This window comes from Lissotriton vulgaris, chromosome 1_1 (assembly GCF_964263255.1).
Source record: "Lissotriton vulgaris chromosome 1_1, aLisVul1.2, whole genome shotgun sequence".
NCBI classification, from domain to species: domain Eukaryota; kingdom Metazoa; phylum Chordata; class Amphibia; order Caudata; family Salamandridae; genus Lissotriton; species Lissotriton vulgaris.
The window spans coordinates 235,015,039-235,039,445 of NC_141685.1; the positions used below are offsets into that span (position 1 = coordinate 235,015,039).

Consider the following 24,407-nt stretch of genomic DNA (forward strand, 5'->3'; position numbering starts at 1 on the left):
CTACTCTTGTTTTGCAAGGAAAGCCAGATTTATACATCCTTCAGAGGACAGAGTGTCAAAAAAAAATAAGAGAAAATGAAAACGGAAGTTGTGAGAACTTCATTTTGAGATTGCATAAGAATTCAAATTCCTCTCACATGCTAAAGAATACCTGAACCCTTTTGATTAAACCACTTTAGTTGTTATAATGAGACCATATTTGAAAGCCATCTGTGATTTTTCTGTTCTTACTCTGCAATGACCATGGGCAATGACAAGTTAAAAAAAAAATGTATGCAAATTTTATAATGGAGAATGCGGGCATCAACCCCGCTACCTCTCGCATGCTAAGCGAGCGCTCTACCATTTGAGCTAATTCCCCTGAGTGTTTAATCTGCATAACATGAAAAAAGTAACCTCACTGCCTTCCACACTTTATTTGCAGTCCAATTGCCCATAACAGTGTTCAGTTCACTCCTAACTTATGCCTTACCTCCACTTATGGGATGTTTTACAGTTCAGGTTGGCCTGTTTACTACTCGAATATGAGTGATATTGTGGTGTGTTCATCTAGACTCATATCCTACCTAATCTTGAAGTTAAATTTCCCACCAATGAGAAACCAAGGGAGATACCATTTTTGATAGTTATTGCATGTCTAATGCAAGAATAATCACCAGATTATGAGAGTCCAGCAAAAATTACTCATTTTCGCCCAACATGGGGCTCGAACCCACGACCCTGAGATTAAGAGTCTCATGCTCTACCGACTGAGCTAGCCGGGCTCCCACTTCAAGATGGTATGCAGACTAATCATTTTTTATGAAGGAAATCCATTCCTGGACAATTTTTGGGAGTTATTGCAGGTCTAATGCAAGATTAATCTCCATATTATGAGAGTCAATGCAATATTCAGGCAAAAATTACTCGTTTTCGCCCAACGTGGGGCTCGAACCCACGACCCTGAGATTAAGAGTCTCATGCTCTACCGACTGAGCTAGCCGGGCTCCCACTTCAAGATGGTATGCAGACTAATCATTTTTTATGAAGGAAATCCATTCCTGGACAATTTTCTGGGAGTTATTGCAGGTCTAATGCAAGATTAATCTCCATATTATGAGAGTCAATGCAATATTCAGGCAAAAATTACTCGTTTTCGCCCAACGTGGGGCTCGAACCCACGACCCTGAGATTAAAAGTCTCATGCTCTACCGACTGAGCTAGCCGGGCTCCCACTTCAAGATGGTATGCAGACTAATCATTTTTTATGAAGGAAATCCATTCCTGGACAATTTTTGGGAGTTATTGCAGGTCTAATGCAAGATTAATCTCCATATTATGAGAGTCAATGCAATATTCAGGCAAAAATTACTCGTTTTCGCCCAACGTGGGGCTCGAACCCACGACCCTGAGATTAAGAGTCTCATGCTCTACCGACTGAGCTAGCCGGGCTCCCTCCTTAAGACAGTATGCAGACCAATCCCTTTTTGTGAAAAAAATCAAATCCTGGATATTCCTCTACTCTTGTTTTGCAAGGAAAGCCAGATTTATACATCCTTCAGAGGACAGAGTGTCAAAAAAAAATAAGAGAAAATGAAAACGGAAGTTGTGAGAACTTCATTTTGAGATTGCATAAGAATTCAAATTCCTCTCACATGCTAAAGAATACCTGAACCCTTTTGATTAAACCACTTTAGTTGTTATAATGAGACCATATTTGAAAGCCATCTGTGATTTTTCTGTTTTATAATGGAGAATGCGGGCATCGATCCCGCTACCTCTCGCATGCTAAGCGAGCACTCTACCATTTGAGCTAATCCCCCTGTGTGTTTAATCTGCATAACATGAAAAAAGTAACCTCACTGCCTTCCACACTTTATTTGCAGTCCAATTGCCCATAACAGTGTTCAGTTCACTCCTAACTTATGCCTTACCTCCACTTATGGGATGTTTTACAGTTCAGGTTGGCCTGTTTACTACTCGAATATGAGTGATATTGTGGTGTGTTCATCTAGACTCATACCCTACCTAATCTTGAAGTCAAATTTCCCACCAATGAGAAACCAAGGGAGATACCATTTTTGATAGTTATTGCATGTCTAATGCAAGAATAATCGCCAGATTATGAGAGTCCAGCAAAAATTACTCATTTTCGCCCAACGTGGGGCTCGAACCCACGACCCTGAGATTAAGAGTCTCATGCTCTACCGACTGAGCTAGCCGGGCTCCCACTTCAAGATGGTATGCAGACTAATCATTTTTTATGAAGGAAATCCATTCCTGGACAATTTTGGGGAGTTATTGCAGGTCTAATGCAAGATTAATCTCCATATTATGAGAGTCAATGCAATATTCAGGCAAAAATTACTCGTTTTCGCCCAACGTGGGGCTCGAACCCACGACCCTGAGATTAAGCTCCCTCCTTAAGACAGTATGCAGACCAATCCCTTTTTGTGAAAAAAATCAAATCCTGGATATTCCTCTACTCTTGTTTTGCAAGGAAAGCCAGATTTATACATCCTTCAGAGGACAGAGTGTCAAAAAAAAAATAAGAGAAAATGAAAACGGAAGTTGTGAGAACTTCATTTTGAGATTGCATAAGAATTCAAATTCCTCTCACATGCTAAAGAATACCTGAACCCTTTTGATTAAACCACTTTAGTTGTTATAATGAGACCATATTTGAAAGCCATCTGTGATTTTTCTGTTCTTACTCTGCAATGACCATGGGCAATGACAAGTTAAAAATAAAATGTATGCAAATTCTATAATGGAGAATGCGGGCATCAACCCCGCTACCTCTCGCATGCTAAGCGAGCGCTCTACCATTTGGGCTAATTCCCCTGAGTGTATAATCTGCATAACATGAAAAAAGTAACCTCACTGCCTTCCACACTTTATTTGCAGTCCAATTGCCCATAACAGTGTTCAGTTCACTCCTAACTTATGCCTTACCTCCACTTATGGGATGTTTTACAGTTCAGGTTGGCCAGTTTACTACTCGAATATGAGTGATATTGTGGTGTGTTCATCTAGACTCATACCCTACCTAATCTTGAAGTTAAATTTCCCACCAATGAGAAACCAAGGGAGATACCATTTTTGATAGTTATTGCATGTCTAATGCAAGAATAATCACCAGATTATGAGAGTCCAGCAAAAATTACTCATTTTCGCCCAACGTGGGGCTCAAACCCACGACCCTGAGATTAAGAGTCTCATGCTCTACCGACTGAGCTAGCCGGGCTCCCACTTCAAGATGGTATGCAGACTAATCATTTTTTATGAAGGAAATCCATTCCTGGACAATTTTTGGGAGTTATTGCAGGTCTAATGCAAGATTAATCTCCATATTATGAGAGTCAATGCAATATTCAGGCAAAAATTACTCGATTTCGCCCAACGTGGGGCTCGAACCCACGACTCTGAGATTAAGAGTCTCATGCTCTACCGACTGAGCTAGCCGGGCTCCCTCCTTAAGACAGTATGCAGACCAATCCCTTTTTGTGAAAAAAATCAAATCCTGGATATTCCTCTACTCTTGTTTTGCAAGGAAAGCCAGATTTATACATCCTTCAGAGGACAGAGTGTCAAAAAAAAATAAGAGAAAATGAAAACGGAAGTTGTGAGAACTTCATTTTGAGATTGCATAAGAATTCAAATTCCTCTCACATGCTAAAGAATACCTGAACCCTTTTGATTAAACCACTTTAGTTGTTATAATGAGACCATATTTGAAAGCCATCTGTGATTTTTCTGTTCTTACTCTGCAATGACCATGGGCAATGACAAGTTAAAAAAAAAATGTATGCAAATTTTATAATGGAGAATGCGGGCATCAACCCCGCTACCTCTCGCATGCTAAGCGAGCGCTCTACCATTTGAGCTAATTCCCCTGAGTGTTTAATCTGCATAACATGAAAAAAGTAACCTCACTGCCTTCCACACTTTATTTGCAGTCCAATTGCCCATAACAGTGTTCAGTTCACTCCTAACTTATGCCTTACCTCCACTTATGGGATGTTTTACAGTTCAGGTTGGCCTGTTTACTACTCGAATATGAGTGATATTGTGGTGTGTTCATCTAGACTCATATCCTACCTAATCTTGAAGTTAAATTTCCCACCAATGAGAAACCAAGGGAGATACCATTTTTGATAGTTATTGCATGTCTAATGCAAGAATAATCACCAGATTATGAGAGTCCAGCAAAAATTACTCATTTTCGCCCAACATGGGGCTCGAACTCACGACCCTGAGATTAAGAGTCTCATGCTCTACCGACTGAGCTAGCCGGGCTCCCACTTCAAGATGGTATGCAGACTAATCATTTTTTATGAAGGAAATCCATTCCTGGACAATTTTTGGGAGTTATTGCAGGTCTAATGCAAGATTAATCTCCATATTATGAGAGTCAATGCAATATTCAGGCAAAAATTACTCGTTTTCGCCCAACGTGGGGCTCGAACCCACGACCCTGAGATTAAGAGTCTCATGCTCTACCGACTGAGCTAGCCGGGCTCCCACTTCAAGATGGTATGCAGACTAATCATTTTTTATGAAGGAAATCCATTCCTGGACAATTTTCTGGGAGTTATTGCAGGTCTAATGCAAGATTAATCTCCATATTATGAGAGTCAATGCAATATTCAGGCAAAAATTACTCGTTTTCGCCCAACGTGGGGCTCGAACCCATGACCCTGAGATTAAAAGTCTCATGCTCTACCGACTGAGCTAGCCGGGCTCCCACTTCAAGATGGTATGCAGACTAATCATTTTTTATGAAGGAAATCCATTCCTGGACAATTTTTGGGAGTTATTGCAGGTCTAATGCAAGATTAATCTCCATATTATGAGAGTCAATGCAATATTCAGGCAAAAATTACTCGTTTTCGCCCAACGTGGGGCTCGAACCCACGACCCTGAGATTAAGAGTCTCATGCTCTACCGACTGAGCTAGCCGGGCTCCCTCCTTAAGACAGTATGCAGACCAATCCCTTTTTGTGAAAAAAATCAAATCCTGGATATTCCTCTACTCTTGTTTTGCAAGGAAAGCCAGATTTATACATCCTTCAGAGGACAGAGTGTCAAAAAAAAATAAGAGAAAATGAAAACGGAAGTTGTGAGAACTTCATTTTGAGATTGCATAAGAATTCAAATTCCTCTCACATGCTAAAGAATACCTGAACCCTTTTGATTAAACCACTTTAGTTGTTATAATGAGACCATATTTGAAAGCCATCTGTGATTTTTCTGTTTTATAATGGAGAATGCGGGCATCGATCCCGCTACCTCTCGCATGCTAAGCGAGCACTCTACCATTTGAGCTAATCCCCCTGTGTGTTTAATCTGCATAACATGAAAAAAGTAACCTCACTGCCTTCCACACTTTATTTGCAGTCCAATTGCCCATAACAGTGTTCAGTTCACTCCTAACTTATGCCTTACCTCCACTTATGGGATGTTTTACAGTTCAGGTTGGCCTGTTTACTACTCGAATATGAGTGATATTGTGGTGTGTTCATCTAGACTCATACCCTACCTAATCTTGAAGTCAAATTTCCCACCAATGAGAAACCAAGGGAGATACCATTTTTGATAGTTATTGCATGTCTAATGCAAGAATAATCGCCAGATTATGAGAGTCCAGCAAAAATTACTCATTTTCGCCCAACGTGGGGCTCGAACCCACGACCCTGAGATTAAGAGTCTCATGCTCTACCGACTGAGCTAGCCGGGCTCCCACTTCAAGATGGTATGCAGACTAATCATTTTTTATGAAGGAAATCCATTCCTGGACAATTTTGGGGAGTTATTGCAGGTCTAATGCAAGATTAATCTCCATATTATGAGAGTCAATGCAATATTCAGGCAAAAATTACTCGTTTTCGCCCAACGTGGGGCTCGAACCCACGACCCTGAGATTAAGAGTCTCATGCTCTACCGACTGAGCTAGCCGGGCTCCCTCCTTAAGACAGTATGCAGACCAATCCCTTTTTGTGAAAAAAATCAAATCCTGGATATTCCTCTACTCTTGTTTTGCAAGGAAAGCCAGATTTATACATCCTTCAGAGGACAGAGTGTCAAAAAAAAAATAAGAGAAAATGAAAACGGAAGTTGTGAGAACTTCATTTTGAGATTGCATAAGAATTCAAATTCCTCTCACATGCTAAAGAATACCTGAACCCTTTTGATTAAACCACTTTAGTTGTTATAATGAGACCATATTTGAAAGCCATCTGTGATTTTTCTGTTCTTACTCTGCAATGACCATGGGCAATGACAAGTTAAAAATAAAATGTATGCAAATTCTATAATGGAGAATGCGGGCATCAACCCCGCTACCTCTCGCATGCTAAGCGAGCGCTCTACCATTTGGGCTAATTCCCCTGAGTGTATAATCTGCATAACATGAAAAAAGTAACCTCACTGCCTTCCACACTTTATTTGCAGTCCAATTGCCCATAACAGTGTTCAGTTCACTCCTAACTTATGCCTTACCTCCACTTATGGGATGTTTTACAGTTCAGGTTGGCCTGTTTACTACTCGAATATGAGTGATATTGTGGTGTGTTCATCTAGACTCATACCCTACCTAATCTTGAAGTTAAATTTCCCACCAATGAGAAACCAAGGGAGATACCATTTTTGATAGTTATTGCATGTCTAATGCAAGAATAATCACCAGATTATGAGAGTCCAGCAAAAATTACTCATTTTCGCCCAACGTGGGGCTCAAACCCACGACCCTGAGATTAAGAGTCTCATGCTCTACCGACTGAGCTAGCCGGGCTCCCACTTCAAGATGGTATGCAGACTAATCATTTTTTATGAAGGAAATCCATTCCTGGACAATTTTTGGGAGTTATTGCAGGTCTAATGCAAGATTAATCTCCATATTATGAGAGTCAATGCAATATTCAGGCAAAAATTACTCGATTTCGCCCAACGTGGGGCTCGAACCCACGACCCTGAGATTAAGAGTCTCATGCTCTACCGACTGAGCTAGCCGGGCTCCCTCCTTAAGACAGTATGCAGACCAATCCCTTTTTGTGAAAAAAATCAAATCCTGGATATTCCTCTACTCTTGTTTTGCAAGGAAAGCCAGATTTATACATCCTTCAGAGGACAGAGTGTCAAAAAAAAATAAGAGAAAATGAAAACGGAAGTTGTGAGAACTTCATTTTGAGATTGCATAAGAATTCAAATTCCTCTCACATGCTAAAGAATACCTGAACCCTTTTGATTAAACCACTTTAGTTGTTATAATGAGACCATATTTGAAAGCCATCTGTGATTTTTCTGTTCTTACTCTGCAATGACCATGGGCAATGACAAGTTAAAAATAAAATGTATGCAAATTCTATAATGGAGAATGCGGGCATCAACCCCGCTACCTCTCGCATGCTAAGCGAGCGCTCTACCATTTGGGCTAATTCCCCTGAGTGTATAATCTGCATAACATGAAAAAAGTAACCTCACTGCCTTCCACACTTTATTTGCAGTCAAATTGCCCATAACAGTGTTCAGTTCACTCCTAACTTATGCCTTACCTCCACTTATGGGATGTTTTACAGTTCAGGTTGGCCTGTTTACTACTCGAATATGAGTGATATTGTGGTGTGTTCATCTAGACTCATACCCTACCTAATCTTGAAGTTAAATTTCCCACCAATGAGAAACCAAGGGAGATACCATTTTTGATAGTTATTGCATGTCTAATGCAAGAATAATCACCAGATTATGAGAGTCCAGCAAAAATTACTCATTTTCGCCCAACGTGGGGCTCAAACCCATGACCCTGAGATTAAGAGTCTCATGCTCTACCGACTGAGCTAGCCGGGCTCCCACTTCAAGATGGTATGCAGACTAATCATTTTTTATGAAGGAAATCCATTCCTGGACAATTTTTGGGAGTTATTGCAGGTCTAATGCAAGATTAATCTCCATATTATGAGAGTCAATGCAATATTCAGGCAAAAATTACTCGATTTCGCCCAACGTGGGGCTCGAACCCACGACCCTGAGATTAAGAGTCTCATGCTCTACCGACTGAGCTAGCCGGGCTCCCTCCTTAAGACAGTATGCAGACCAATCCCTTTTTGTGAAAAAAATCAAATCCTGGATATTCCTCTACTCTTGTTTTGCAAGGAAAGCCAGATTTATACATCCTTCAGAGGACAGAGTGTCAAAAAAAAATAAGAGAAAATGAAAACGGAAGTTGTGAGAACTTCATTTTGAGATTGCATAAGAATTCAAATTCCTCTCACATGCTAAAGAATACCTGAACCCTTTTGATTAAACCACTTTAGTTGTTATAATGAGACCATATTTGAAAGCCATCTGTGATTTTTCTGTTCTTACTCTGCAATGACCATGGGCAATGACAAGTTAAAAATAAAATGTATGCAAATTTTATAATGGAGAATGCGGGCATCAACCCCGCTACCTCTCGCATGCTAAGCGAGCGCTCTACCATTTGAGCTAATTCCCCTGAGTGTTTAATCTGCATAACATGAAAAAAGTAACCTCACTGCCTTCCACACTTTATTTGCAGTCCAATTGCCCATAACAGTATTCAGTTCACTCCTAACTTATGCCTTACCTCCACTTATGGGATGTTTTACAGTTCAGGTTGGCCTGTTTACTACTCGAATATGAGTGATATTGTGGTGTGTTCATCTAGACTCATATCCTACCTAATCTTGAAGTTAAATTTCCCACCAATGAGAAACCAAGGGAGATACCATTTTTGATAGTTATTGCATGTCTAATGCAAGAATAATCACCAGATTATGAGAGTCCAGCAAAAATTACTCATTTTCGCCCAACATGGGGCTCGAACCCACGACCCTGAGATTAAGAGTCTCATGCTCTACCGACTGAGCTAGCCGGGCTCCCACTTCAAGATGGTATGCAGACTAATCATTTTTTATGAAGGAAATCCATTCCTGGACAATTTTTGGGAGTTATTGCAGGTCTAATGCAAGATTAATCTCCATATTATGAGAGTCAATGCAATATTCAGGCAAAAATTACTCGTTTTCGCCCAACGTGGGGCTCGAACCCACGACCCTGAGATTAAGAGTCTCATGCTCTACCGACTGAGCTAGCCGGGCTCCCACTTCAAGATGGTATGCAGACTAATCATTTTTTATGAAGGAAATCCATTCCTGGACAATTTTTGGGAGTTATTGCAGGTCTAATGCAAGATTAATCTCCATATTATGAGAGTCAATGCAATATTCAGGCAAAAATTACTCGTTTTCGCCCAACGTGGGGCTCGAACCCACGACCCTGAGATTAAGAGTCTCATGCTCTACCGACTGAGCTAGCCGGGCTCCCTCCTTAAGACAGTATGCAGACCAATCCCTTTTTGTGAAAAAAATCAAATCCTGGATATTCCTCTACTCTTGTTTTGCAAGGAAAGCCAGATTTATACATCCTTCAGAGGACAGAGTGTCAAAAAAAAATAAGAGAAAATGAAAACGGAAGTTGTGAGAACTTCATTTTGAGATTGCATAAGAATTCAAATTCCTCTCACATGCTAAAGAATACCTGAACCCTTTTGATTAAACCACTTTAGTTGTTATAATGAGACCATATTTGAAAGCCATCTGTGATTTTTCTGTTTTATAATGGAGAATGCGGGCATCGATCCCGCTACCTCTCGCATGCTAAGCGAGCACTCTACCATTTGAGCTAATCCCCCTGTGTGTTTAATCTGCATAACATGAAAAAAGTAACCTCACTGCCTTCCACACTTTATTTGCAGTCCAATTGCCCATAACAGTGTTCAGTTCACTCCTAACTTATGCCTTACCTCCACTTATGGGATGTTTTACAGTTCAGGTTGGCCTGTTTACTACTCGAATATGAGTGATATTGTGGTGTGTTCATCTAGACTCATACCCTACCTAATCTTGAAGTTAAATTTCCCACCAATGAGAAACCAAGGGAGATACCATTTTTGATAGTTATTGCATGTCTAATGCAAGAATAATCACCAGATTATGAGAGTCCAGCAAAAATTACTCATTTTCGCCCAACGTGGGGCTCAAACCCACGACCCTGAGATTAAGAGTCTCATGCTCTACCGACTGAGCTAGCCGGGCTCCCACTTCAAGATGGTATGCAGACTAATCATTTTTTATGAAGGAAATCCATTCCTGGACAATTTTTGGGAGTTATTGCAGGTCTAATGCAAGATTAATCTCCATATTATGAGAGTCAATGCAATATTCAGGCAAAAATTACTCGTTTTCGCCCAACGTGGGGCTCGAACCCACGACCCTGAGATTAAGAGTCTCATGCTCTACCGACTGAGCTAGCCGGGCTCCCTCCTTAAGACAGTATGCAGACCAATCCCTTTTTGTGAAGAAAATCAAATCCTGGATATTCCTCTACTCTTGTTTTGCAAGGAAAGCCTGATTTATACATCCTTCAGAGGACAGAGTGTCAAAAAAAAAATAAGAGAAAATGAAAACGGAAGTTGTGAGAACTTCATTTTGAGATTGCATAAGAATTCAAATTCCTCTCACATGCTAAAGAATACCTGAACCCTTTTGATTAAACCACTTTAGTTGTTATAATGAGACCATATTTGAAAGCCATCTGTGATTTTTCTGTTCTTACTCTGCAATGACCATGGGCAATGACAAGTTAAAAATAAAATGTATGCAAATTTTATAATGGAGAATGCGGGCATCAACCCTGCTACCTCTCGCATGCTAAGCGAGCGCTCTACCATTTGGGCTAATTCCCCTGAGTGTTTAATCTGCATAACATGAAAAAAGTAACCTCACTGCCTTCCACACTTTATTTGCAGTCCAATTGCCCATAACAGTGTTCAGTTCACTCCTAACTTATGCCTTACCTCCACTTATGGGATGTTTTACAGTTCAGGTTGGCCTGTTTACTACTCGAATATGAGTGATATTGTGGTGTGTTCATCTAGACTCATACCCTACCTAATCTTGAAGTTAAATTTCCCACCAATGAGAAACCAAGGGAGATACCATTTTTGATAGTTATTGCATGTCTAATGCAAGAATAATCACCAGATTATGAGAGTCCAGCAAAAATTACTCATTTTCGCCCAACGTGGGGCTCAAACCCACGACCCTGAGATTAAGAGTCTCATGCTCTACCGACTGAGCTAGCCGGGCTCCCACTTCAAGATGGTATGCAGACTAATCATTTTTTATGAAGGAAATCCATTCCTGGACAATTTTTGGGAGTTATTGCAGGTCTAATGCAAGATTAATCTCCATATTATGAGAGTCAATGCAATATTCAGGCAAAAATTACTCGTTTTCGCCCAACGTGGGGCTCGAACCCACGACCCTGAGATTAAGAGTCTCATGCTCTACCGACTGAGCTAGCCGGGCTCCCTCCTTAAGACAGTATGCAGACCAATCCCTTTTTGTGAAGAAAATCAAATCCTGGATATTCCTCTACTCTTGTTTTGCAAGGAAAGCCTGATTTATACATCCTTCAGAGGACAGAGTGTCAAAAAAAAAATAAGAGAAAATGAAAACGGAAGTTGTGAGAACTTCATTTTGAGATTGCATAAGAATTCAAATTCCTCTCACATGCTAAAGAATACCTGAACCCTTTTGATTAAACCACTTTAGTTGTTATAATGAGACCATATTTGAAAGCCATCTGTGATTTTTCTGTTCTTACTCTGCAATGACCATGGGCAATGACAAGTTAAAAATAAAATGTATGCAAATTTTATAATGGAGAATGCGGGCATCAACCCCGCTACCTCTCGCATGCTAAGCGAGCGCTCTACCATTTGGGCTAATTCCCCTGAGTGTTTAATCTGCATAACATGAAAAAAGTAACCTCACTGCCTTCCACACTTTATTTGCAGTCCAATTGCCCATTCAGTTCACTCCTAACTTATGCCTTACCTCCACTTATGGGATGTTTTACAGTTCAGGTTGGCCAGTTTACTACTCGAATATGAGTGATATTGTGGTGTGTTCATCTAGACTCATACCCTACCTAATCTTGAAGTTAAATTTCCCACCAATGAGAAACCAAGGGAGATACCATTTTTGATAGTTATTGCATGTCTAATGCAAGAATAATCACCAGATTATGAGAGTCCAGCAAAAATTACTCATTTTCGCCCAACGTGGGGCTCAAACCCACGACCCTGAGATTAAGAGTCTCATGCTCTACCGACTGAGCTAGCCGGGCTCCCACTTCAAGATGGTATGCAGACTAATCATTTTTTATGAAGGAAATCCATTCCTGGACAATTTTTGGGAGTTATTGCAGGTCTAATGCAAGATTAATCTCCATATTATGAGAGTCAATGCAATATTCAGGCAAAAATTACTCGATTTCGCCCAACGTGGGGCTCGAACCCACGACCCTGAGATTAAGAGTCTCATGCTCTACCGACTGAGCTAGCCGGGCTCCCTCCTTAAGACAGTATGCAGACCAATCCCTTTTTGTGAAAAAAATCAAATCCTGGATATTCCTCTACTCTTGTTTTGCAAGGAAAGCCAGATTTATACATCCTTCAGAGGACAGAGTGTCAAAAAAAAATAAGAGAAAATGAAAACGGAAGTTGTGAGAACTTCATTTTGAGATTGCATAAGAATTCAAATTCCTCTCACATGCTAAAGAATACCTGAACCCTTTTGATTAAACCACTTTAGTTGTTATAATGAGACCATATTTGAAAGCCATCTGTGATTTTTCTGTTCTTACTCTGCAATGACCATGGGCAATGACAAGTTAAAAAAAAAATGTATGCAAATTTTATAATGGAGAATGCGGGCATCAACCCCGCTACCTCTCGCATGCTAAGCGAGCGCTCTACCATTTGAGCTAATTCCCCTGAGTGTTTAATCTGCATAACATGAAAAAAGTAACCTCACTGCCTTCCACACTTTATTTGCAGTCCAATTGCCCATAACAGTGTTCAGTTCACTCCTAACTTATGCCTTACCTCCACTTATGGGATGTTTTACAGTTCAGGTTGGCCTGTTTACTACTCGAATATGAGTGATATTGTGGTGTGTTCATCTAGACTCATATCCTACCTAATCTTGAAGTTAAATTTCCCACCAATGAGAAACCAAGGGAGATACCATTTTTGATAGTTATTGCATGTCTAATGCAAGAATAATCACCAGATTATGAGAGTCCAGCAAAAATTACTCATTTTCGCCCAACATGGGGCTCGAACCCACGACCCTGAGATTAAGAGTCTCATGCTCTACCGACTGAGCTAGCCGGGCTCCCACTTCAAGATGGTATGCAGACTAATCATTTTTTATGAAGGAAATCCATTCCTGGACAATTTTTGGGAGTTATTGCAGGTCTAATGCAAGATTATTCTCCATATTATGAGAGTCAATGCAATATTCAGGCAAAAATTACTCGTTTTCGCCCAACGTGGGGCTCGAACCCACGACCCTGAGACTAAGAGTCTCATGCTCTACCGACTGAGCTAGCCGGGCTCCCACTTCAAGATGGTATGCAGACTAATCATTTTTTATGAAGGAAATCCATTCCTGGACGATTTTCTGGGAGTTATTGCAGGTCTAATGCAAGATTAATCTCCATATTATGAGAGTCAATGCAATATTCAGGCAAAAATTACTCGTTTTCGCCCAACGTGGGGCTCGAACCCACGACCCTGAGATTAAAAGTCTCATGCTCTACCGACTGAGCTAGCCGGGCTCCCACTTCAAGATGGTATGCAGACTAATCATTTTTTATGAAGGAAATCCATTCCTGGACAATTTTGGGGAGTTATTGCAGGTCTAATGCAAGATTAATCTCCATATTATGAGAGTCAATGCAATATTCAGGCAAAAATTACTCGTTTTCGCCCAACGTGGGGCTCGAACCCACGACCCTGAGATTAAGAGTCTCATGCTCTACCGACTGAGCTAGCCGGGCTCCCTCCTTAAGACAGTATGCAGACCAATCCCTTTTTGTGAAAAAAATCAAATCCTGGATATTCCTCTACTCTTGTTTTGCAAGGAAAGCCAGATTTATACATCCTTCAGAGGACAGAGTGTCAAAAAAAAAATAAGAGAAAATGAAAACGGAAGTTGTGAGAACTTCATTTTGAGATTGCATAAGAATTCAAATTCCTCTCACATGCTAAAGAATACCTGAACCCTTTTGATTAAACCACTTTAGTTGTTATAATGAGACCATATTTGAAAGCCATCTGTGATTTTTCTGTTCTTACTCTGCAATGACCATGGGCAATGACAAGTTAAAAATAAAATGTATGCAAATTCTATAATGGAGAATGCGGGCATCAACCCCGCTACCTCTCGCATGCTAAGCGAGCGCTCTACCATTTGGGCTAATTCCCCTGAGTGTATAATCTGCATAACATGAAAAAAGTAACCTCACTGCCTTCCACACTTTATTTGCAGTCCAATTGCCCATAACAGTGTTCAGTTCACTCCTAACTTATGCCTTACCTCCACTTATGGGATGTTTTACAGTTCAGGTTGGCCTGTTTACTACTCGAATATGAGTGATATTGTGGTGTGTTCATCTAGACTCATACCCTACCTAATCTTGAAGTTAAATTTCCCACCAATGAGAAACCAAGGGAGATACCATTTTTGATAGTTATTGCATGTCTAATGCAAGAATAATCACCAGATTATGAGAGTCCAGCAAAAATTACTCATTTTCGCCCAACGTGGGGCTCAAACCCACGACCCTGAGATTAAGAGTCTCATGCTCTACCGACTGAGCTAGCCGGGCTCCCACTTCAAGATGGTATGCAGACTAATCATTTTTTATGAAGGAAATCCATTCCTGGACAATTTTTGGGAGTTATTGCAGGTCTAATGCAAGATTAATCTCCATATTATGAGAGTCAATGCAATATTCAGGCAAAAATTACTCGATTTCGCCCAACGTGGGGCTCGAACCCACGACCCTGAGATTAAGAGTCTCATGCTCTACCGACTGAGCTAGCCGGGCTCCCTCCTTAAGACAGTATGCAGACCAATCCCTTTTTGTGAAAAAAATCAAATCCTGGATATTCCTCTACTCTTGTTTTGCAAGGAAAGCCAGATTTATACATCCTTCAGAGGACAGAGTGTCAAAAAAAAATAAGAGAAAATGAAAACGGAAGTTGTGAGAACTTCATTTTGAGATTGCATAAGAATTCAAATTCCTCTCACATGCTAAAGAATACCTGAACCCTTTTGATTAAACCACTTTAGTTGTTATAATGAGACCATATTTGAAAGCCATCTGTGATTTTTCTGTTCTTACTCTGCAATGACCATGGGCAATGACAAGTTAAAAATAAAATGTATGCAAATTCTATAATGGAGAATGCGGGCATCAACCCCGCTACCTCTCGCATGCTAAGCGAGCGCTCTACCATTTGGGCTAATTCCCCTGAGTGTATAATCTGCATAACATGAAAAAAGTAACCTCACTGCCTTCCACACTTTATTTGCAGTCAAATTGCCCATAACAGTGTTCAGTTCACTCCTAACTTATGCCTTACCTCCACTTATGGGATGTTTTACAGTTCAGGTTGGCCTGTTTACTACTCGAATATGAGTGATATTGTGGTGTGTTCATCTAGACTCATACCCTACCTAATCTTGAAGTTAAATTTCCCACCAATGAGAAACCAAGGGAGATACCATTTTTGATAGTTATTGCATGTCTAATGCAAGAATAATCACCAGATTATGAGAGTCCAGCAAAAATTACTCATTTTCGCCCAACGTGGGGCTCAAACCCATGACCCTGAGATTAAGAGTCTCATGCTCTACCGACTGAGCTAGCCGGGCTCCCACTTCAAGATGGTATGCAGACTAATCATTTTTTATGAAGGAAATCCATTCCTGGACAATTTTTGGGAGTTATTGCAGGTCTAATGCAAGATTAATCTCCATATTATGAGAGTCAATGCAATATTCAGGCAAAAATTACTCGATTTCGCCCAACGTGGGGCTCGAACCCACGACCCTGAGATTAAGAGTCTCATGCTCTACCGACTGAGCTAGCCGGGCTCCCTCCTTAAGACAGTATGCAGACCAATCCCTTTTTGTGAAAAAAATCAAATCCTGGATATTCCTCTACTCTTGTTTTGCAAGGAAAGCCAGATTTATACATCCTTCAGAGGACAGAGTGTCAAAAAAAAATAAGAGAAAATGAAAACGGAAGTTGTGAGAACTTCATTTTGAGATTGCATAAGAATTCAAATTCCTCTCACATGCTAAAGAATACCTGAACCCTTTTGATTAAACCACTTTAGTTGTTATAATGAGACCATATTTGAAAGCCATCTGTGATTTTTCTGTTCTTACTCTGCAATGACCATGGGCAATGACAAGTTAAAAATAAAATGTATGCAAATTTTATAATGGAGAATGCGGGCATCAACCCCGCTACCTCTCGCATGCTAAGCGAGCGCTCTACCATTTGAGCTAATTCCCCTGAGTGTTTAATCTGCATAACATGAAAAAAGTAACCTCACTGCCTTCCACACTTTATTTGCAGTCCAATTGCCCATAACAGTATTCAGTTCACTCCTAACTTATGCCTTACCTCCACTTATGGGATGTTTTACAGTTCAGGTTGGCCTGTTTACTACTCGAATATGAGTGATATTGTGGTGTGTTCATCTAGACTCATATCCTACCTAATCTTGAAGTTAAATTTCCCACCAATGAGAAACCAAGGGAGATACCATTTTTGATAGTTATTGCATGTCTAATGCAAGAATAATCACCAGATTATGAGAGTCCAGCAAAAATTACTCATTTTCGCCCAACATGGGGCTCGAACCCACGACCCTGAGATTAAGAGTCTCATGCTCTACCGACTGAGCTAGCCGGGCTCCCACTTCAAGATGGTATGCAGACTAATCATTTTTTATGAAGGAAATCCATTCCTGGACAATTTTTGGGAGTTATTGCAGGTCTAATGCAAGATTAATCTCCATATTATGAGAGTCAATGCAATATTCAGGCAAAAATTACTCGTTTTCGCCCAACGTGGGGCTCGAACCCACGACCCTGAGATTAAGAGTCTCATGCTCTACCGACTGAGCTAGCCGGGCTCCCACTTCAAGATGGTATGCAGACTAATCATTTTTTATGAAGGAAATCCATTCCTGGACAATTTTTGGGAGTTATTGCAGGTCTAATGCAAGATTAATCTCCATATTATGAGAGTCAATGCAATATTCAGGCAAAAATTACTCGTTTTCGCCCAACGTGGGGCTCGAACCCACGACCCTGAGATTAAGAGTCTCATGCTCTACCGACTGAGCTAGCCGGGCTCCCTCCTTAAGACAGTATGCAGACCAATCCCTTTTTGTGAAAAAAATCAAATCCTGGATATTCCTCTACTCTTGTTTTGCAAGGAAAGCCAGATTTATACATCCTTCAGAGGACAGAGTGTCAAAAAAAAATAAGAGAAAATGAAAACGGAAGTTGTGAGAACTTCATTTTGAGATTGCATAAGAATTCAAATTCCTCTCACATGCTAAAGAATACCTGAACCCTTTTGATTAAACCACTTTAGTTGTTATAATGAGACCATATTTGAAAGCCATCTGTGATTTTTCTGTTTTATAATGGAGAATGCGGGCATCGATCCCGCTACCTCTCGCATGCTAAGCGAGCACTCTACCATTTGAGCTAATCCCCCTGTGTGTTTAATCTGCATAACATGAAAAAAGTAACCTCACTGCCTTCCACACTTTATTTGCAGTCCAATTGCCCATAACAGTGTTCAGTTCACTCCTAACTTATGCCTTACCTCCACTTATGGGATGTTTTACAGTTCAGGTTGGCCTGTTTACTACTCGAATATGAGTGATATTGTGGTGTGTTCATCTAGACTCATACCCTACCTAATCTTGAAGTTAAATTTCCCACCAATGAGAAACCAAGGGAGATACCATTTTTGATAGTTATTGCATGTCTAATGCAAGAATAATCACCAGATTATGAGAGTCCAGCAAAAATTACTCATTTTCGCCCAACGTGGGGCTCAAACCCACGACCCTGAGATTAAGAGTCTCATGCTCTACCGACTGAGCTAGCCGGGCTCCCACTTCAAGATGGTATGCAGACTAATCATTTTTTATGAAGGAAATCCATTCCTGGACAATTTTTGGGAGTTATTGCAGGTCTAATGCAAGATTAATCTCCATATTATGAGAGTCAATGCAATATTCAGGCAAAAATTACTCGTTTTCGCCCAACGTGGGGCTCGAACCCACGACCCTGAGATTAAGAGTCTCATGCTCTACCGACTGAGCTAGCCGGGCTCCCTCCTTAAGACAGTATGCAGACCAATCCCTTTTTGTGAAGAAAATCAAATCCTGGATATTCCTCTACTCTTGTTTTGCAAGGAAAGCCTGATTTATACATCCTTCAGAGGACAGAGTGTCAAAAAAAAAATAAGAGAAAATGAAAACGGAAGTTGTGAGAACTTCATTTTGAGATTGCATAAGAATTCAAATTCCTCTCACATGCTAAAGAATACCTGAACCCTTTTGATTAAACCACTTTAGTTGTTATAATGAGACCATATTTGAAAGCCATCTGTGATTTTTCTGTTCTTACTCTGCAATGACCATGGGCAATGACAAGTTAAAAATAAAATGTATGCAAATTTTATAATGGAGAATGCGGGCATCAACCCTGCTACCTCTCGCATGCTAAGCGAGCGCTCTACCATTTGGGCTAATTCCCCTGAGTGTTTAATCTGCATAACATGAAAAAAGTAACCTCACTGCCTTCCACACTTTATTTGCAGTCCAATTGCCCATAACAGTGTTCAGTTCACTCCTAACTTATGCCTTACCTCCACTTATGGGATGTTTTACAGTTCAGGTTGGCCTGTTTACTACTCGAATATGAGTGATATTGTGGTGTGTTCATCTAGACTCATACCCTACCTAATCTTGAAGTTAAATTTCCCACCAATGAGAAACCAAGGGAGATACCATTTTTGATAGTTATTGCATGTCTAATGCAAGAATAATCACCAGATTATGAGAGTCCAGCAAAAATTACTCATTTTCGCCCAACGTGGGGCTCAAACCCACGACCCTGAGATTAAGAGTCTCATGCTCTACCGACTGAGCTAGCCGGGCTCCCACTTCAAGATGGTATGCAGACTAATCATTTTTTATGAAGGAAATCCATTCCTGGACAATTTTTGGGAGTTATTGCAGGTCTAATGCAAGATTAATCTCCATATTATGAGAGTCAATGCAATATTCAGGCAAAAATTACTCGTTTTCGCCCAACGTGGGGCTCGAACCCACGACCCTGAGATTAAGAGTCTCATGCTCTACCGACTGAGCTAGCCGGGCTCCCTCCTTAAGACAGTATGCAGACCAATCCCTTTTTGTGAAGAAAATCAAATCCTGGATATTCCTCTACTCTTGTTTTGCAAGGAAAGCCTGATTTATACATCCTTCAGAGGACAGAGTGTCAAAAAAAAATAAGAGAAAATGAAAACGGAAGTTGTGAGAACTTCATTTTGAGATTGCATAAGAATTCAAATTCCTCTCACATGCTAAAGAATACCTGAACCCTTTTGATTAAACCACTTTAGTTGTTATAATGAGACCATATTTGAAAGCCATCTGTGATTTTTCTGTTCTTACTCTGCAATGACCATGGGCAATGACAAGTTAAAAATAAAATGTATGCAAATTTTATAATGGAGAATGCGGGCATCAACCCCGCTACCTCTCGCATGCTAAGCGAGCGCTCTACCATTTGGGCTAATTCCCCTGAGTGTTTAATCTGCATAACATGAAAAAAGTAACCTCACTGCCTTCCACACTTTATTTGCAGTCCAATTGCCCATTCAGTTCACTCCTAACTTATGCCTTACCTCCACTTATGGGATGTTTTACAGTTCAGGTTGGCCAGTTTACTACTCGAATATGAGTGATATTGTGGTGTGTTCATCTAGACTCATACCCTACCTAATCTTGAAGTTAAATTTCCCACCAATGAGAAACCAAGGGAGATACCATTTTTGATAGTTATTGCATGTCTAATGCAAGAATAATCACCAGATTATGAGAGTCCAGCAAAAATTACTCATTTTCGCCCAACGTGGGGCTCAAACCCACGACCCTGAGATTAAGAGTCTCATGCTCTACCGACTGAGCTAGCCGGGCTCCCACTTCAAGATGGTATGCAGACTAATCATTTTTTATGAAGGAAATCCATTCCTGGACAATTTTTGGGAGTTATTGCAGGTCTAATGCAAGATTAATCTCCATATTATGAGAGTCAATGCAATATTCAGGCAAAAATTACTCGATTTCGCCCAACGTGGGGCTCGAACCCACGACCCTGAGATTAAGAGTCTCATGCTCTACCGACTGAGCTAGCCGGGCTCCCTCCTTAAGACAGTATGCAGACCAATCCCTTTTTGTGAAAAAAATCAAATCCTGGATATTCCTCTACTCTTGTTTTGCAAGGAAAGCCAGATTTATACATCCTTCAGAGGACAGAGTGTCAAAAAAAAATAAGAGAAAATGAAAACGGAAGTTGTGAGAACTTCATTTTGAGATTGCATAAGAATTCAAATTCCTCTCACATGCTAAAGAATACCTGAACCCTTTTGATTAAACCACTTTAGTTGTTATAATGAGACCATATTTGAAAGCCATCTGTGATTTTTCTGTTCTTACTCTGCAATGACCATGGGCAATGACAAGTTAAAAAAAAAATGTATGCAAATTTTATAATGGAGAATGCGGGCATCAACCCCGCTACCTCTCGCATGCTAAGCGAGCGCTCTACCATTTGAGCTAATTCCCCTGAGTGTTTAATCTGCATAACATGAAAAAAGTAACCTCACTGCCTTCCACACTTTATTTGCAGTCCAATTGCCCATAACAGTGTTCAGTTCACTCCTAACTTATGCCTTACCTCCACTTATGGGATGTTTTACAGTTCAGGTTGGCCTGTTTACTACTCGAATATGAGTGATATTGTGGTGTGTTCATCTAGACTCATATCCTACCTAATCTTGAAGTTAAATTTCCCACCAATGAGAAACCAAGGGAGATACCATTTTTGATAGTTATTGCATGTCTAATGCAAGAATAATCACCAGATTATGAGAGTCCAGCAAAAATTACTCATTTTCGCCCAACATGGGGCTCGAACCCACGACCCTGAGATTAAGAGTCTCATGCTCTACCGACTGAGCTAGCCGGGCTCCCACTTCAAGATGGTATGCAGACTAATCATTTTTTATGAAGGAAATCCATTCCTGGACAATTTTTGGGAGTTATTGCAGGTCTAATGCAAGATTATTCTCCATATTATGAGAGTCAATGCAATATTCAGGCAAAAATTACTCGTTTTCGCCCAACGTGGGGCTCGAACCCACGACCCTGAGACTAAGAGTCTCATGCTCTACCGACTGAGCTAGCCGGGCTCCCACTTCAAGATGGTATGCAGACTAATCATTTTTTATGAAGGAAATCCATTCCTGGACGATTTTCTGGGAGTTATTGCAGGTCTAATGCAAGATTAATCTCCATATTATGAGAGTCAATGCAATATTCAGGCAAAAATTACTCGTTTTCGCCCAACGTGGGGCTCGAACCCACGACCCTGAGATTAAAAGTCTCATGCTCTACCGACTGAGCTAGCCGGGCTCCCACTTCAAGATGGTATGCAGACTAATCATTTTTTATGAAGGAAATCCATTCCTGGACAATTTTTGGGAGTTATTGCAGGTCTAATGCAAGATTAATCTCCATATTATGAGAGTCAATGCAATATTCAGGCAAAAATTACTCGTTTTCGCCCAACGTGGGGCTCGAACCCACGACCCTGAGATTAAGAGTCTCATGCTCTACCGACTGAGCTAGCCGGGCTCCCTCCTTAAGACAGTATGCAGACCAATCCCTTTTTGTGAAAAAAATCAAATCCTGGATATTCCTCTACTCTTGTTTTGCAAGGAAAGCCAGATTTATACATCCTTCAGAGGACAGAGTGTCAAAAAAAAATAAGAGAAAATGAAAACGGAAGTTGTGAGAACTTCATTTTGAGATTGCATAAGAATTCAAATTCCTCTCACATGCTAAAGAATACCTGAACCCTTTTGATTAAACCACTTTAGTTGTTATAATGAGACCATATTTGAAAGCCATCTGTGATTTTTCTGTTTTATAATGGAGAATGCGGGCATCGATCCCGCTACCTCTCGCATGCTAAGCGAGCACTCTACCATTTGAGCTAATCCCCCTGTGTGTTTAATCTGCATAACATGAAAAAAGTAACCTCACTGCCTTCCACACTTTATTTGCAGTCCAATTGCCCATAACAGTGTTCAGTTCACTCCTAACTTATGCCTTACCTCCACTTATGGGATGTTTTACAGTTCAGGTTGGCCTGTTTACTACTCGAATATGAGTGATATTGTGGTGTGTTCATCTAGACTCATACCCTACCTAATCTTGAAGTCAAATTTCCCACCAATGAGAAACCAAGGGAGATACCATTTTTGATAGTTATTGCATGTCTAATGCAAGAATAATCGCCAGATTATGAGAGTCCAGCAAAAATTACTCATTTTCGCCCAACGTGGGGCTCGAACCCACGACCCTGAGATTAAGAGTCTCATGCTCTACCGACTGAGCTAGCCGGGCTCCCACTTCAAGATGGTATGCAGACTAATCATTTTTTATGAAGGAAATCCATTCCTGGACAATTTTTGGGAGTTATTGCAGGTCTAATGCAAGATTAATCTCCATATTATGAGAGTCAATGCAATATTCAGGCAAAAATTACTCGTTTTCGCCCAACGTGGGGCTCGAACCCACGACCCTGAGATTAAGAGTCTCATGCTCTACCGACTGAGCTAGCCGGGCTCCCACTTCAAGATGGTATGCAGACTAATCATTTTTTATGAAGGAAATCCATTCCTGGACAATTTTTGGGAGTTATTGCAGGTCTAATGCAAGATTAATCTCCATATTATGAGAGTCAATGCAATATTCAGGCAAAAATTACTCGTTTTCGCCCAACGTGGGGCTCGAACCCACGACCCTGAGATTAAGAGTCTCATGCTCTACCGACTGAGCTAGCCGGGCTCCCTCCTTAAGACAGTATGCAGACCAATCCCTTTTTGTGAAAAAAATCAAATCCTGGATATTCCTCTACTCTTGTTTTGCAAGGAAAGCCAGATTTATACATCCTTCAGAGGACAGAGTGTCAAAAAAAAATAAGAGAAAATGAAAACGGAAGTTGTGAGAACTTCATTTTGAGATTGCATAAGAATTCAAATTCCTCTCACATGCTAAAGAATACCTGAACCCTTTTGATTAAACCACTTTAGTTGTTATAATGAGACCATATTTGAAAGCCATCTGTGATTTTTCTGTTTTATAATGGAGAATGCGGGCATCAATCCCGCTACCTCTCGCATGCTAAGCGAGCACTCTACCATTTGAGCTAATTCCCCTGTGTGTTTAATCTGCATAACATGAAAAAAGTAACCTCACTGCCTTCCACACTTTATTTGCAGTCCAATTGCCCATAACAGTGTTCAGTTCACTCCTAACTTATGCCTTACCTCCACTTATGGGATGTTTTACAGTTCAGGTTGGCCTGTTTACTACTCGAATATGAGTGATATTGTGGTGTGTTCATCTAGACTCATACCCTACCTAATCTTGAAGTTAAATTTCCCACCAATGAGAAACCAAGGGAGATACCATTTTTGATAGTTATTGCATGTCTAATGCAAGAATAATCACCAGATTATGAGAGTCCAGCAAAAATTACTCATTTTCGCCCAACGTGGGGCTCGAACCCACGACCCTGAGATTAAGAGTCTCATGCTCTACCGACTGAGCTAGCCGGGCTCCCTCTTCAAGATGGTATGCAGACTAATCATTTTTTATGAAGGAAATCCATTCCTGGACAATTTTTGGGAGTTATTGCAGGTCTAATGCAAGATTAATCTCCATATTATGAGAGTCAATGCAATATTCAGGCAAAAATTACTCGTTTTCGCCCAACGTGGGGCTCAAACCCACGACCCTGAGATTAAGAGTCTCATGCTCTACCGACTGAGCTAGCCGGGCTCCCTCCTTAAGACAGTATGCAGACCTATCCCTTTTTGTGAAAAAAATCAAATCCTGGATATTCCTCTACTCTTGTTTTGCAAGGAAAGCCAGATTTATACATCCTTCAGAGGACAGAGTGTCAAAAAAAATAAGAGAAAATGAAAATGGAAGTTGTGAGAACTTCCTTTTGAGATTGCATAAGAATTCAAATTTCTCTCACATGCTAAAGAATACCTGAACCCTTTTGATTAAACCACTTTAGTTGTTATAATGAGACCATATTTGAAAGCCATCTGTGATTTTTCTGTTCTTACTCTGCAATGACCATGGG

At 40.5% G+C, this 24,407-nt stretch overlaps 3 non-coding genes across 3 annotated transcripts; all 3 read right to left on the reverse strand.

The window, feature by feature from the left end:
- Window positions 1-1,136: 1,136 nt before the first annotated feature.
- TRNAK-UUU (transfer RNA lysine (anticodon UUU)) lies at window positions 1,137-1,209 on the reverse strand. Its single transcript has one exon. It is a non-coding gene; the product is annotated as a tRNA-Lys (tRNA).
- Window positions 1,210-13,616: 12,407 nt separating this feature from the next.
- TRNAK-UUU (transfer RNA lysine (anticodon UUU)) lies at window positions 13,617-13,689 on the reverse strand. Its single transcript has one exon. It is a non-coding gene; the product is annotated as a tRNA-Lys (tRNA).
- Window positions 13,690-21,585: 7,896 nt separating this feature from the next.
- TRNAK-UUU (transfer RNA lysine (anticodon UUU)) lies at window positions 21,586-21,658 on the reverse strand. The gene has a single exon. It is a non-coding gene; the product is annotated as a tRNA-Lys (tRNA).
- Between the last annotated feature and the right edge of the window lie 2,749 nt (window positions 21,659-24,407).